A 17,177-nucleotide genomic window follows, 5' to 3' on the forward strand; every position below is an offset into this window, starting at 1 on the left:
CTACAACTTAAAATAATGATATTGGGATGATTTTTAAAATTTTAAATCCTCGTAATTCAGAATAGCAAATTGGCATAGTTTGCTCCTTCTGTAGCATATCAATGTCTAGAATCTCGATTTTTGCTACTAATAATAATTAAGGATTTAAAATGTGATATGCTCTCATGAAAGAAATGCCTAATGGTCAAAAGACGAGAAACCTGAAAAGAGGGGTTATAACTGAAAAAAGTAAATGCAGTCGATTTATTTTAATCTAAAGATTGACTTAGAGTTGCAATCAATTGAAGTACTTCAGGTATTGTGCTTGAGCTACTATTTTTCCTTTTGCCCAGTGTGCTTGAGTTACTTACATCTGGTCAGAGCAAAACAATCCATTGTTAGGCCTAAAAAACAGTATCATATACGTATTTACTCACCTCAGTTACTAGGGCGACATGCATCTGTAGGAGATAGTCTCGGCCTTTGTCTGGAATTTTGATTTTGATTTGTTCTATTGGTAGGCTGAAAATTACATGAATCCCCATCATGATTTTTCATGATGCCACCAGCTCCAAATAGTTTTTCTAAACAGTTGAGCACATGCTCTATTGTCAGCTCCAAGATATTCTGCTTAAAAGAAAATTTTATCAGAAAAAAGAGGGAATCAAATCAGACAAGCCATGATTAAAGCCAATCTGGTTAATTTATGATATTATCAAATATCAATTCATCAATACAGTGGAAGTGTTATAAAAACTAGCCCAGACCAGCCAGTCAAACCAGTCTGATGAAGAATCAGCAATACAAATGGTTTGAGCAGGTTGTTGGATGAAAAATGTTATGGAATTGATGACTCGGTTAAGTTTTCAGTCGAACCAGTATACAAAATCATTTAAAAAGGAAACAAATTAAAATTTGAGAACATTAGAGATACAAGAAAGTCAGGTAGATAAGTTAAAAGCAGGAATATGTTTAAAAAAGAAAAAAAAAAAGAGTTCAAGGATTCTACTTGCCTTTGACAATAATGTAGAAGAATCAATCTTAGTTTTCTTCCTCTTTGTATCACTGTTGTGTATGCTACTTCTGCCAATTATCAACAGTCATTTGGACAGCAAAGGCAACATATGCCAAAACAGGACATATGTCTATGTATTCGTGGTGCCCGCAATGCATAATGCTGACCTCAGAAATCACCTTAAGAGAAACAAACGACATCTCTAAACTCGGAGATTCCAAAATAGCTTTTCTGGTATCTTCTTGCAGAAGCAAATCTCTAACTTGCCATGTCACCCCAACAGCTACTAAATAATCATCCTCAAAAGATTGTTTTCTGTTAATTATCTTTGATTTAATTGAAAATTTTCCAGAGGACTTAGATTTCTTTCTTTTAGCAAATGAAACACTATGAGATGGCATGTCTACACCAAATTTAATGTGGCAACGATAGGCAACCTTATGCAAGGAGGCCGTTAAGGCCTCAATCAAGTCATCAAAACCACCCAGTGAAAGCAACAACTTGTGTGCAGACCTGATTTCAATTTGTCGATCAACATCCTCGGGTAAACCACTGCAGTTTGTGACAACACCCATGCATTCTTCAAGAAGTCTAGCAACATCATCTGGACAGACATTGGAAAAAATGTTGAATAAAGAAGATTGGGCTTGACCTTTAGATGTTGTTAAATATATATTGTAGACAGCTGTATTGTATAGACAACTGTGTAGGTAAAAGGCTGTTTTGAGTGTGTGTGTGTGAGGTTGAGTGTGTATTAAGCTTTATGTGTTATCATGTTGAGTGTGTGGGAAGCTGAGTATCTAATCCTTATCCAAAGGCAGCTTTCCCCCCTCTCTTTCTCTTTCTCTGTACTATATATATGTATAAGCAGTGACTGAGAAAAATACTTAGCACTTCTCTAATATAAGCTAGGTGTATCTCAAACCTTCAGCAATGTAGTCCTATATTTTTAACATGGTATCAGAGCGGGTACGATCCTGTTCTGACTGTCTCCGTTCGCCGCCGCTGTCCGCCGTCGCCGTCAAATTTTTCGGCGAAACCAGGGTTGGGTGTGCCTCGAGGAGCGCAATCCACCCCTGCAAGTCGTGTGACCAACAGCGCAGCCACGCGTCGCCACTGCAATGCCTCGTTTCCAGTGCGTGAAGTCCACGCATCGCCCTCCGGCCACCGGAAACTTGCCGGACCAGTTTCAAACGTCTCGTCCTTTTCTTCAGGTATGTTTCAGCCCTTGTTTCAGCCTTTGCTGTCCAGCTCTTGTGTTCCCTTCTCGTTCTCCATTAGGGCTTCGTCTTTTTGATAAAAAAATGGCCTCTACCAGTCCTGCGTTCTCTTTCTCTACTATTAGCCACTGTCTCTATTGGGCAGCTCTCTCTCGTGTTACAAACAACAACATTGTTACCAAGCTAGAGGGTACCCATTGCTTTGGCTTGAAGTCCTTCCTCAAAACCAATTGCTAAGTTTGGTATGTTTTTGTATGTTGTCAAGGCTCCCCTTCCAGCTGCCTTCCAAGTTCCATTGTGTTCTGGTTCTAAAAAATGTCAACTTCAGGCCCTGTTCTTTCTATTTCTTGGACATCCTCCATTGGACTTTTGAAGAAAGATTGGTAGGGATGCTACTGTTTTAAAGTTTTCTTTTAGTTTGGCCAGAAGTGCTCACAAGGTTTTTGTGTATATTCCTCTTTGAAGGAAAATTTGAGTTTGTTTAGTTTGGGTTTGGAGTTTCTACCATGCTTGCAAGGTGTTTGAGGTTATTCCCTCCTCATTTGTCTCTCTTAACCCTTTGTTGTGCAGCTCCATTGTCTCCTGTCCTTCTATTAATCTGTTGTGTGGTCTGCTATTTAATATCGTTGTCCCCAGGGTTCGATCTAGTCAAGAACCCTACTATAGGTCATTTGTTGATCCAATTGTCCAACAACTTCTTCCTTGTCTTTGTCCTTGAAGCAATTGTTGTCCTTGGGGTTCAATTTGGTCAAAAACCTCTATTATTAAAAAACAAGTCATTAAGTTTCTATCCATGGTCGTTAAGCATTGATGTCAAGCTTCTACCAATGCATCAACTCCTCATTTCATTCACTCTGGCAGCAGCAGCCTCTACGTCCACACAAGTTTGCAACCTGCCTCAGTTCAATCAAGTTTTGTATTTGGAAGCATCAACTCCATCAGGAGGGAGCCCTTTCCAGTTTGGCAGTCAACTGAGTTTCAGTCATGGGTTTCAATCAAGCAATCAAGCTTCACCACAACATCTAACTTAGAAGAAGAATCTTTCTTATGCTTCAGCTCATGTTCCAAGCTTAGAGCATTTAATTTATATGCTCCATCTTAAGGGGGAGTGTTAAATATATATTGTAGACAGTTGTATTGTGTAGACAATTGTGTAGGTAAAAGGCTGTTTTGAGTGTGTGTGTGAGGTTAAGTGTGTATTAAGCTTTATGTGTTGTCATGTTAAGTGTGTAGGAAAATGAGTATCTAATCCTTATCCAAAGGCAGCTCCCCCCCCTCTCTCTTTCTCTGTACTATATATATGTATAAGCAGTGACTGAGAAAAATACTTAGCACTTCTCTAATGTAAGCTAGGTGTATCTCAAACCTTCAGCAATGTAGTCCTATATTTTTAACAGATGCCAAAGTTAGTAAACCTTTCATTTTCTCTCCATCGAGTAACTCTTTGAGAGCATTTTTATAGCATGGCTCACAAGCCAAGCTATCACAAACATAGCTAGTAGCAACAAGGAAACCGTTAATCTGATTTGCATCTAGCTTATCTGGTGACAAAATTAAACTCAGAAATACTTTGACCAGTTCCATAAGATGAGATTTAGATGCTCTTTCCAAGATAGCAAACTGGAAAAATCTTGCGCCAGCCATTGGAGCCCTTTTTACAAGTGTAACACAACGATTACATGCCTCCTCAATAGGTACTTTTGAGGGAAAGTGCGAAGGTAGAAGTAATTTTGTTATCTTCTGAGCTACGGGAGGTTGATCACTTGTAAGCACAGACAATAGCACATCTAGCTCCACCGCCTATATACCAAACAGAAGAATCGATCAGTCAGAACAGATACTACTCAAAAATACATCAATTATTAGAGACAACTTTCTTAAACAAATATAATTTAAAGAATATGTGTACCTTGTTGAACTGAAAATCTCGAACATCCTTTAGATGGAGTAAGAGATCCACTGCAGCAACTCGTATTGCTAGGACTTTGTCCAACATTAGGTGCCGAAGTCTGGGCAACAACACCTTAAGAATTTCGTGAGATTGGGGGTTGCCAAGTAAATAAATGATGCCATTCAACATAGAAAGCCTAACCTCATTGCATCCATCGTGTGATATATCATCAACTATTTTTGTTATCATCTTTGTTATGATTAGTGAAGGAATAACTTCCCAAAACAGATGAAGGATGCGACAAGAACCCTCAACAACAATTGTTCTCACTTCCAGACAATCATATCTGTAAGTAGCCTTTCTAATAAAAAAAACTGCTTATCAAGCAATGTATCTTTCTCCTCATTTGTGGCATCAGGATCTTCAAGGGGGAACATGTCTAGAAGTAGATGCAAAGTATTTTGACAAACATTTGAATTTGCAACCTATTGAAAAGAAGGCAAAGTAAAGCTTTGGAGTCTGGACATAGAGAGACAAGTGACAAATTAACATAATTCACAAATATTAAACATTTCCTCTCCTCTCCAAATCCCTCAATATTTGAGGAGAGACATATAAAAATAGGTATTTCTATAAAGCCTATCCCTTCCCTTTCATTCCCCTCCAACCAGACACTATTAAAAAGTCCTATGCTTCCTTTTTTACATCTAAGCGTGTTTGATTGCATGCTGCGATGTGATTCTCCACATTTAACCAGAAGCTAATATGTATGGTTTATCCATATTGTTGGGCTAAATTGACATGATTCCTTGATTTCTGGTGTATTTCCAAAACATGCACTACACAGGCTACAAGCTGTGGTATTTACCTAGGGTTGTGAAAAGCTACCTATTACAAGAGAATTCATATAAAACCATTACAAAAAATAACCTTGAGGAACCTTTAAAGTACCACATCACTTCTGCCCTAACACTTCTCCTTTGGCAACTGATCCTAACAGTTAGTTAGCACCCTAATAATAAATACACAGTGCTCACATGTAAAACCAACATTCAAATTCAACAAGGGGCGTGTTTCACCTATGATGCATTTACCTGTAGAGACCTAAATATGACAGGCTCGGCGAGTCGATAAAGGATTTTCTCAACCCCATCGGTGGTCCTGTGGTTAATAAAAGCTTCCAAAACCCTCATAATATATGAAGCAAAAGCTCCGAAACTAGCGTGTATGGCAGCCTCAATCATTTCCTGCAAGAACCCATTCTTAATCTCAGTCCTCGAATCCCCTTGCGCAGCTGGCCATGCCCAAAACAAAATATCCCCATAAGCCTCTAGCATCGACTTCCTCCAAACGGAATTTTTTGTAGAGGAAAGAGAGGGAATAGTAATGAATGAAAGAAAGAAAGTGGAGTCCAAGAAGGTTGGAACAGGTGAAGATGGTAACTTGCACTTTCACATGTGGCTATCGTCAATGGGGGAGGATGAGCAAATGGCTGAGCTCGCAAGCTAGGGTTAGTAATTAGTAAACATTATAAAGGAACGAATATGAAGGTGGTTTTTCTTGAAACCCGTGGATGTTTAAGCTTTTGATAATTACAAATGTCATTGTGTCACATTTTATAATCACCTTAGAATGTACGACGTAAAAACAAATTTTTATTTCCCTAATTACAAAATTTTCACCGCGTCATTTTCTAAAACAATTCTCCAGAACCGTCGTAAATACAATGTTTTCTAGTAGTGATCACTAGTTGGTATGTGTTAATTGTTAAATCCTAGTCTTAAAAATAGAAATTATATGTTTGGTCTAAATTATTCATTTGTTGATTTCAATTCACAAAAACAATTGGTTTATTTAGTTTTTAAGGAAATGCTTTTTCTTGTTTTTGTTTTCTATCTTCACTAATAATTATAAAAATATCAACTTATTTTCATTTTGTCCTCAATGATTTTCACTCTATCACCTTATAACAACATTGTTTTTTGATGATTTCTAGCACACAAAATTGAAACAAAATGAAAATAACATTGCATTATCAGTTTATCATTATTAGTGAAAATATACAACTAAAAAGCACATATTCTTACATAGACACAAGACATAACACATACACAACATATATAATTTTTAGAAGAGTGTCAAGAACACACTCTCTATTAGCTAATTGTTTTTAGAAAGATTTATTAAATAAGATGTAGGAGCCACCACATTTTTGTGATTTTTAGTAAATTTCAACCAATAAAAAGTCAAAGGAGTGAAAACTAATTGGATGATCAATGAGTTCAGGCCAACTTCTCTCACTAACTCACTATCCCCAAAGTACATGCAGAAGGTCACCATTATTGCTAATGAATGTTGGTGGTCAAAGAATGAATTGATTTTAGTGGACATGTGTTGTACACTGACATGTGTTGTGATTTTAGTACATTTCTATAGTGATATGAGTTGTGTTTCTAGTGTACTGGTTTAAAAAGGGGTTGGCAATTTATGTGTTAATTTTGTATAATGTGTAGTAATTAGTAATATGAAATCAGTTTTGGTAGTTGTATATTGTACATTCATTTAAGTTAATTTTAAATGGTTATTATCAAATATCAACTAACTATGTGTGATGAACAAATGTAGACAGTAGGTAAACTATTTAGGAGTTTCAATTTTCAAGTGTGTGTGGTTGTCAAGAACATCATTTTTGGACTTCTTTAATTAACTTGGTTTTCAACATATGCAGGAATATTGGGCTATCTGCAGAATATTCTACAAAACCAATGCTATAGCTCAAAGAGCTTTGTCTCACGCTTTGTCCTAACTAAAGATGAACACAACACTACCCAATTTTGTTTAGAAAACATTTATCAAATGACAAAGAAAACTACCTTAGCCAACCAGTATTGTTCTAACAATTAGAATGATTCACAACCCTTAACCACTAATAGTAGTAGTAGTAGTACTCTTTGTCCCTTACATGTTGCCTCATATAAATCCATCATTAACCTATTACTTTAGAAAGCCTTTGATCATTTTCCCATTTAAAATGAACACCTTAACACTAAGCTTCGAACTAACAAGATATTAATGGTCTTATTAGTAACATTTTCAGTCACAACCTCTTAACTCTCGTATGAGTTGTATGCATATCCTTAAATGTCAATCAAAACAGAGTCCTATTTATAGCATAAACAAATAAAGTTTCTAGAACTACATGAACATTGAAAAAATCCAAAGTAGTGTAAAACTACGAATGAACTAGCTGCTTTGTACCAAAAATACAAAATTAAATTGGTGTTCAAGTCACTTCCCAATAATGAATGAGGAAATAATTGTAAATAATGTTAACCCAATATCTTGAGAGTGATTTGCAACACAATATCTTCAATATAGTATTGAACACTATATATATTGAAGGATATTGCAATTAATATAACAAGTTGAATCATAATCTAATAAATTTACTGAATTAATTATCAATCATTACATATGCAAAATTTTTGGGACCTACATATATGAATTCAACCTTGAGTTCAAAGTGTACCTAGTTAAATTTCCTAAAATCACAATGAAATGACAGCTGTGATGTCTTTAAATCATAAGGCATAATTTTGTGGACCTTCTATTTTCCCTTCTACATAAAGGCCCATTACAAGCTGACATTAATTATTTATACCAATAGTGGATACAACTAATTAACATTAGTATCAATACTACTATATGTAAAACTCACAAACATTGACTTTAATACCTTATATGTACCTACCTAGGGGTGATGCAATTCCAAATTAAATGATAACCTTTAGACCAAATCTAAAAACAATATGTATTGTATAGCATCATTCAAGGCTCATGAACACCACATTAAAGAAGCAAAAATATACACAGTCCATAGTATATAATCATTTTGCCCTGTGTATATACAAGCTCATGCTTGTGTATTTGTGTTGGTATTCTCTGTAGTGATGACTCGTGCTTGGCCTTTCCTTATAAGCTGCTAATTTTTTTTTATTTTCCTATTTACTATGATTGTACTACTATGAATTTGAAATGCCCCACGATGGCCAGAGGCTACTTGCCACTTCTTGTGGCCTCCTCTGAAACAATGACCATAATTTGAAATTAACAAGAGAAACATAACAAAACTTTATTAACAATGTTTGTTTTCAAAAAAGTGGTGGGTTGACAAGTCAAATGTTTTAAGTTGAGGCAAGCTAGAGAAGTTTAGCATAATGAAGCATTCTTATATGTATGGAATCAAAAGTTTCTTCTAGAAATATATCAATGTGTTTTAGTACATGTTTGCTTTGGATTTATGTACACTTATGATCCAAGCAGTGGGGTACTTCCAGTGGCTATAGTATATTTTTTTGGGTCTAACATAAATAGTTAATCTTCAACGTACTTTTAAAGATATAGTATGTTTTGGGGTACTTTTAAAGCTATAGTATGTTTTCTTGCATCAAACGTGTTCGTTCATACTTCAAAGACAAACAAAACACCATTCAACAATAAACACAAGCACCTATGTATAGTATAGAATGGTATATTCCCCAATTGGAAATGTAATCTATCAAAAAATAGAAACATATAGACTATACAGTGGTAAAACAAAAGTATTTTACCGTAGGGTTCATACCTTCAAGGTTTATACAGTTCATTCTTTGACTCCATATACCTCTTGGTGAGCATAATGAAGTAAAAATTAAATAAAGTAAGAGAAAATTGTATATGCATTGCTATAAAGTAAGCAATATGTTAGAAAACCAATCCAAAAAAGAAGAGAAGAAAATAATTGAATCATGGAATTTTATCACTATTTTGAAATTATTGATTTCTGGTTTTCATGGACTTATTGAAAATTTCGTTTTCAATAAGCCCCAATAATATTGTTCAAGCCATGTAGCCCACAATATCTAGGGGGATAAGGCTTTAGGCTTTGATTCATGTCGTGTATGGTAGCAATTTCCAAACTCCTATCTGAGAATTATGGATGGGCTCCTATTGGGGGTGGTTATAAAGCCCATCTTTTTAATAATTAGAAGGGTGGGTTAAGGGTTTATTTAGGTGATGGTCATTACTTCTTACTTCTTAGGCATTATTAAATTTGTTCTCCCATGTTTCTTATTAGGTACAATCTCAGAAAGTTTAAATTCAAATAGCAAGTTTGTGTGATTATTCCTAGAGGAAAAACCAAATGTAGTTAAAGCCAATTGTTTTACCCAAACTCTAAAATTTGTGATACAGGTAGCAAAAGCCATCCAAAGTCTTCTCCTTGTACCAAGAGCCAAGGCGCACAAGTCAATAAGAAGAGAATTCAAAGTAATGGAGAAAAAGAAGTTGGCCATTGACAACAAAGTAGACACCATGGTTCGACATGAGCTCTGGGGAGGGTTAGGTTTTATGATGGTGCAAACAATGGCATTCATGAGGCTTACATTTTAGGAACTCTCCTGGATTGTGATGAAACCCATATGCTTCTATTTGACCTCAATGTACTGCATGGAAAGCTACACCTTCTTCCTAAGGACCTCAAAAGAACCTTCCTTTGAAGGCTTCTACCAAGTCCGTTTCAGCTCCGAGCAGAAGCACCTCATGAAGCTTCATAATTTTGACATTGAAAAGTATAATCACCTCAGGGCTGCTTGCTCTTCCAGCACCATGCCTCCAAAGTTTGATCCCTCCATTGCTCTCCCATTTGAGAATTCTTCCATTCATCAATGATATTGAAGGTGGTGTGGTAATTAGCCTAATATGCAAATAAAGATGATATGGAAGGCCCTCAATGCAACACCCTGAGATATTATAAGTTAAAAATCGATGTTTAATTTTATTTATTGTGTTGTTTGACTATATGATAGACTTGAATGAGTTGAAGTATGCCTTGAACTATTCATGGGTGAATTCCATAATATGGATGTTGAATTATGTAGAGTTTTGTTGAGCTAAGTTGAAAGTATGAGATTTTAGATTTTACCAAGACCTAGTTCAAAGAAATCGCGATACTGGATTTGTTAACCGTTGGATCGTCTTAAAATTTTGTCTGGCTATCCCTAAGATATGTTTCTACAGTATGACCGTTGGGATCTTGAAAATAATAACTTTTGATTTCTCGCTAAGGGAGAAAGGCGCGCTAAGCGCATTTCCAACCGAAGGGAATTGTGCTGAGCGGCCCAAAGTTGCGCTAAGCCCAACTTTAGCCGAGAGGAAGTGTGCTGAGCGCCCAGAAGGACCGCTAAGCAAAAGTTGCAGGTTATAAATACGTCCTTAGTGTGAAAAACATGATTTTCACTCTCTTCTCCCAAAAACGTCCCCCAAACCCTAAAACCTTATTTTCCACCACCCAAGACCACTGGTGGCCGTCGTTGCTTGTCGTTGGACCCCCACACCAAGAGGAATACTTTAATCGGAGCGTAATCCTCAAAATCCTCCTCGAAGATTTGGTGGAGAAAATCCCTCAATCCTCCATTTCAAAGTTTCTTTGAGGTAATCTTGACTTCTAAGCCTTCTCCTAACTAGTTTGAGTTTCTCTTAGTGTCTCTTATGTATTGGGTATTGTAATGGGGTGTTTTTACACTTCCTTTGAAAAACCCTAGAGAATGAGACATTGTAAAAGTTATATTTTTATAACCTTGAGATTGTTTTTGTGACATTCACTGAACCCTAGTCACATTGGTGTGATCGGAATTTCAAAAAGATGTTTCTTTTTTGTAGAACCCGAAATACCCCTCAGCCCTTTATGTTTTGACAGTGGTATTTGACCCCAAATGTTGTCTTTGACCTTGTTTTTGAAATCCATACTAAATTCCTTTCGTTTTGGCGTAATAGAGACTTGCGTTGGACCGAAAAGCACGAACGAGAGAGAGACCTCTAAGTGACACAAAGAGAAACTGACGTAGAGCTCACGATAGGTGAGAGGATTTTGACACCATAGTTAAGGTCAGGGAACCTAGCTATGAGAATATCTGTCTGTCCCTGTTGCATGCTGATTTCCTTTCAAGAAAAACTATGTTTTTAACGAATGGGATGCGATATATCCATTGTTGATGAATAACATTATTGTTTATTAAACTTGTGTTGTTTGAAGACCTGGGGAGTGTGAACCTCAAGCATGGAAAATATATTTACATGTGAAATGCGACTCATTGTTGATGTTGTTATTGGTGACTTTAAGTGATACGTGGTGATGTTGATATTTATGATGATATTGATTTGAGATGACGTTGTTAATGGTGATCATGTCACCATGAATTGATGGTATTGTTGATGATTATGTGAATATGAAATGAGGTTGTTGTTGTTGTTGATAACGTCAGTGAGACGAGATGATGTCTATGTTAAGAATGATGTGAAAATGGAATGTTGATTGATGTTGGAAATGCTTTGGCATGGGCATATTGTGTATGTTCGTGGGGGGCGAAGTGCACTGACCTTCCAGGGTCTTTGGCACTTGCTTTGGGCCACATTCATACGTCGCATGTAGTGTATGTCATGGGGGGTTAAGTGCACTGACCTTGTCGGATGGCCCAGATGTGGGTGACAAGTGTGGTTAAAGAATCTAAGCATTTCCGAGGGATGCTTAGGCGCTTTAATTGGTCCATGGTCTTTGGCACTTTCTTTTGGCCATGTTCATAGCTCATACGACACAGGAAATAGAATAACTATGGTAGAGTGTACTTTGTATTGAGGGGGGGCTTGCTACCTGGTAGGGAACTCCTTTTGGCCCCAGGCTAATCACCTATGGGGGGCAGTTACGTGCACAACCGGGTGGTCTCGATGAACTCTGCATGGTTTCCTAAGTGAGAGTGTCGTGTGGACACGCTTAGGCTATTTCTTGGGATTTGGTTGTTGGTACGTACCACATTGCATATGAGAGCTGAGTCAGGTGCATGCATCATTCTGTGCAGTCTTGATTGGATCCATGGATGGATGATGAGTAATTGTTGAGTATGGATGATGAGTAATTGTTGGATATGGATGATGAGTAATTGTTGAATATGGATGATGAGTAATTGTTGGATGTGAGTGTTGGATAATGAAGTTTATGTAAGCTCATGATGTTTGCTCATGTTTTCTTGCTAATTGTGATTATTTGGATTTAACATTGGTTCTTGTTATAATGGAATCACCCTTGCAATTTTGTATCGTGTGGTTGATATCTGTGATGATCACGAACCTTGTTCGTGGGAGCAAAATGACAGTAGTAGGGTGCAGGGATGAGATTCTGTGGAGGAGCCGCCAAGCCGAGACGATGACGTTGAGATTATTTTGGGGAGAGAGTTGTGTTTTGTTAATCAACTCCTCCATAGTAGTTCATGATTTCTTTTGTTGGATTAAGGATGTAAATCACAGATTTAATCACATCTACGAACTGGTTTAATCTTCATTATGTGTATGATGTGTACTGAACTACTATATTAATATTCATGTATTCGGTTAAACATTGGTGTGTGTTTGGAAACATATATATATATATATATATATATATATATTCGTGAAATTCAAATTTACTATGATTTCCATAAGCAAAGATAATGGAGTTTTCTTTAAAAGAAAGAAAAAGAATTTAATTTCATAAGTTATTAGAGTGGTGATATCGTAGCGACGAGGCGGGTCGTTACACTCAACAACATTAATCATTTTGCATTCACCACAGAATACAACACATTGTTGTCCCTTTCGACAAATATGGGGTTACAATCCCCTCCACCAATTCATCACCGATTCATCCCTTTAATGGTGTTTTAGAATTAGATAAGCCTTATTCCATATTTCTATTTAGTGTTTAGGATCTTTTGAGGCTTGCTTTTCTCACCCTAACCTTTAAAACCTTAATTATGCAAAAAAGTAGGGTTCATACCTTCAAGGTCGCGGCGTGGCAGAGGTGAAATCAACATTCACCGTTCACTGGTCATTCATTGATGGCAACACAAGATGACGATGCACGGTGGCACAACGGACAAATGACCACCACGCGACAATTAACGGAGACAGTGTTGGGTGCAACGGTAAAGTGTTTGAAGCCGGGGAGCAAAGGTTGGGTGTGAGGGCACATGTAACACATCCCTTTAAAATTTACTTCGTTAAAAAGAGGACGGTTTCTCCATAAAATCGTTGTTGACCAACTACAATCTACGCCACTTAATTGCAAAAAAGTCACCATGCCTTTATTTAAGCCAGTTTTAAAACACCTGTCGTTGGTTGGCCGTCATGAAAATCCTTTTTTTTAGTTGTGCCACACGGTCAACATAAGTGTAGTAATAAGATACTAATGGGGTTGGCTTCTTGGATTCAATGATTTTAAAATTATATTGTGTCATTGTTGATTCAAACACATAAAAGTATTAATGGTCCTGATTTTACTACTTGTTTTAAAAGATATTCTTAAATTTAATTATTAATTTATATTTTAAAATCACAAATTATATTACTTGACTTATAGATTAACTACTATAAAACTATCTTTATTTAACCATATATCTCCAAAAAGAATTTTATCCATTATAGTAGTCTTATGCCAATCGAGAATGAAGACTTAATAGAGATGTTCAAGGGATGCGATAAAATAGGTAGAGATATATAAGAAGAAAAAGAAGTGAAAATGAAATGGACATAATGTGTTAGAAAGGGAATAATGGCTCAACAAGATACTATAGGCATAGGTATGAATGAGAGGCCCAAAAGGAAGATCAATCCATCAAGGCATCTAAAGGATTTCGTTTAACAAATTTGGTTATTGGTTGTTGAGCTAGCTTGATAGCATTGGATAGCTAGAAGATGTTGTCTACCTATTGTCTTCCATTTTCCTTTCTATTATTTTTCTGCATTTATGTTATTGTAGTATCTTACACACAATATCCTATATGCTACTTATAAATACCTATGTATCGTGTAAGAAGGTAGAAAAGAAATATAAACTTTCTTTCTCTTCTCCTTTTTGCTTTGGAGGCTTCCTAGACCTCAAATTCTAGGCCTTTTGTTCTGAATTCCTAACACTTAGTGCTTTCATTGAGCTTCATGGCCAAGTCTACTCTTTCCAAGTCCAATATGGGCCGCATCGAAGAAGCCATCATGAAACTAACCTCCAATCAACTCAAAACACCATGTCCAACATACTGGACGAACTCTTCAGAAAATGGCCGATCTTGAAACCAGTCAACATTTGCCCATGGCTTTCACAGTGCTGACTCCATTTCCGTTGCAACCACTCAAAACAACTATCCACCACCACTACATTTATACTACCCTCCATATGACCTTTTCCATTCGTTACCGTGCCCACACCCATATCCATAACCAATTTTAGAATCATCATCATTATCTAAGAAATTATTTCATCTTTGCCCTTCCAACCAAAAGCTCAAACTCCATCATATTAGGATGGAACCATTTAAAAAAAACCACATTGACATTCAATTATTGTGCAATGATGTAACTCCCCACTCTTATGTTTGTGCCATGTGGTTCCTCTAGCAATTGGATGTCTACTTCATCTTACTTGATGGTTGGGTAGCTGATGCATGCCGACTATTTGATGATACAGTCGGGTAGTAGATGCGGCATTTGTGTGCCCCTTTATTAAGAGGTTCTGTTCTGGAGCTATAAGGAGTAAAAATTTGGCACATGCCCAACTCAATCCGTATGAAATGCTTCCACTGCATCCTGCATTTCATGATTTTGCATATCTATTAGCTAGATTGGCAAGTGTACCAATTCGCTCAAGTAGTAATTAAAATAGTAAGACTGAGTATCGAGTCCATAGGAAATTTGTTATACTTAGATGCCGAATATTCAGTTTGTAAACAATTTCAATTATAGTGAAATAAAATGAAAGAACTTATTCATGTTTCAAATTCCTGAATTAATTTTTCTAAAATAAAAGAACGCATGACAAGACAAACACAGAATTGTATAATAGAACAAATACCTAGATGAATATGTCGAGGAGTATTCTACTAAACTTTTTCTTGATGTAACTAAATAATTTTTTCTCTATTTAATATTGCTCTAATGTTCTTGCACCGTTAAATTACTCTAACCGTAATTCCTCACATGAAAAAGCCTAGCCCTCCTAGTTTCATTCTTAATTCCTCAACAAACTCATTTTAAGCGAGCTGCATTACGAAAAAGATGCAATATTTATTAGATTACTGCACACTATTCCTAGAAATGCAGACTTCTAGTTACTCTACCAAGTTCTAAGGAATAAAAGTATTTTCCAATACTCAAAACCTAACAAAACATATAAATGGGTGATCAAGCTACAAATATGGAAAAATAAATGCAAATAGAAGCAGAGAACACTAACAACAATATTAAATAGATAGTTAGAATTTTTACATCAAGAGTGCTTAGTGGAAAAACTCTCCAACAATGAAGTGTTTAGCCCTCCATTAGTAAGGAGGGCTCAATACAAGGATGAAAAAAATGTAGGGATGGAATGATGAAGTAAAAATGTGAAGAAAAATGTCTTCTTTCAGCCTTGGTGCCTCGTTCCTTCCTTTCCATGCTGCTTGGCGCTTCATTTCCCCTCTTATCTCAGTTTTTAAAGACCTTTGGGCTTCTCAACTTACGAAGACGCGCTTAGCGAGCATGTCTCGCTAAGCAAGAGTTAGTGGTTGGGCGCTAAGCGGGCTAGGATGCACTAAGCGTGAGAAGAGACAAAATCCTTGCTGGGTGGGCTGGCTGCGCGTTAAGCGTGCTGTTCTCAGACTCAACATTCTCTAGGGTTTCATACTCGCTTAGCGAGCTAGCTTCCTCGCTAAGTGGATGAACCTCGCTCAGCCAATCTGACTCCATGAGCGAGCCCTTCAGCAGTATTTCAAAAATCTTCTCTTCCTTAGCCTAAGAATTCAAATAAATTCAATATTAGTCATCCAAATGAAGTTTTCCCTGTACAATTTCACACAAGGATAAATTATTCACAAATCTCACAAAAGAAACCATAAATTAGAGGTACATTGCTACTTTTTATCTGATTTTTTATGCATTTAGTACTCATGAATAGCAATTAACAATATCCAAAAAGGATGTTGGATAAGAGAGTTGCAAATCTATTTTGTGCCACATGGAGCTATGTGCTATTTGGGAAATATGGTATGATGTTTATGGTTGTGAACTCTGAGACAAAGGATTCTAATGTGAAGTTGCTGATGGAGGAAAGCTCAGGTCAAGGCAACTTTTGAATGGTAGAGGAAAAAATGCAACACTACCTTTAATCACTGAAAAAGATTGGGATGATATCACGTTTGGAGTGGATAACAAAGTTAACTTCTATATTGTTTCCTTTGTTAAGGATGCTGAAGTTGTTCATAAACTGAAGAATTATTTGAAAAGTTGTGGTGCTGATATACATGTCATCGTAAAAATTGAAAGTGTAGACTCTATACCAAATTTGCCTTCAATTATCGCTGCATCTGATAGGGCTATGGTTGCTAGAGGAGATGTTGGCATTGAGCTCCCTATTGAAGAAGTTCCACCTTTGTAGGAAGAGATAATAAACTTGTGTCAAAGCATGGGAAAGACTGTTATTGTGGCAACAAATATGCTAGACAACATGATTGTTCACCCGACTCTAACCAGAATAGAGGTATCAAATTTAGTAATTGTTGTTCAAGAAGGTTCTAACGGAATAATGTTGTCTAGAGAAACAGCTTATGAAAAGTTCCCACTAAAAGTTGTGCAAGTAAGGCACATAGTAGCATTGCAAACAAAAGCCACTATACCAAGTGGTAAAATGCCACCTAACATTGGTCAAGTGTTGAAGAACCACATGAGTGAGATGTTTGCCTACCATGCAACCATGATGTCTAACACCCTTGGAACCTCAATTATTGTCTCCACTGGAACGGGTTTCATGACTCAAGTGGTGTTTCTTGACCACATACTTATTGTAAAAGACAGAGAGAAAACCGCAGAAAATGGTTCCCCCACACAAAGCAACACCTTTGTTTGATAAGCTTCCATTTGAGAAGACACAACAAGCACTAGGTGGACTTGTTCCTATCTTATTACTAGGAGACTTGTGGAAGAGATATGTTTCTCATATATAGAAATTAACAACCTTTTCCTACATGTCATGGGTTGT

At 36.6% G+C, this 17,177-nt stretch overlaps 2 pseudogenes; one reads left to right on the forward strand and one right to left on the reverse strand.

Annotated features, from left to right (window-relative positions):
- Nucleotides 1-215: 215 nt before the first annotated feature.
- On the reverse strand, nt 216-9,808 carry LOC114424005 (annotated as a pseudogene).
- A 6,311-nt stretch (nt 9,809-16,119) lies between these two features.
- LOC114424006 lies at nt 16,120-17,045 on the forward strand (annotated as a pseudogene).
- The last annotated feature ends 132 nt before the right edge of the window (nt 17,046-17,177 follow it).

Source organism: Glycine soja, chromosome 8 (genome assembly GCF_004193775.1).
Source record: "Glycine soja cultivar W05 chromosome 8, ASM419377v2, whole genome shotgun sequence".
Taxonomy (NCBI): domain Eukaryota; kingdom Viridiplantae; phylum Streptophyta; class Magnoliopsida; order Fabales; family Fabaceae; genus Glycine; species Glycine soja.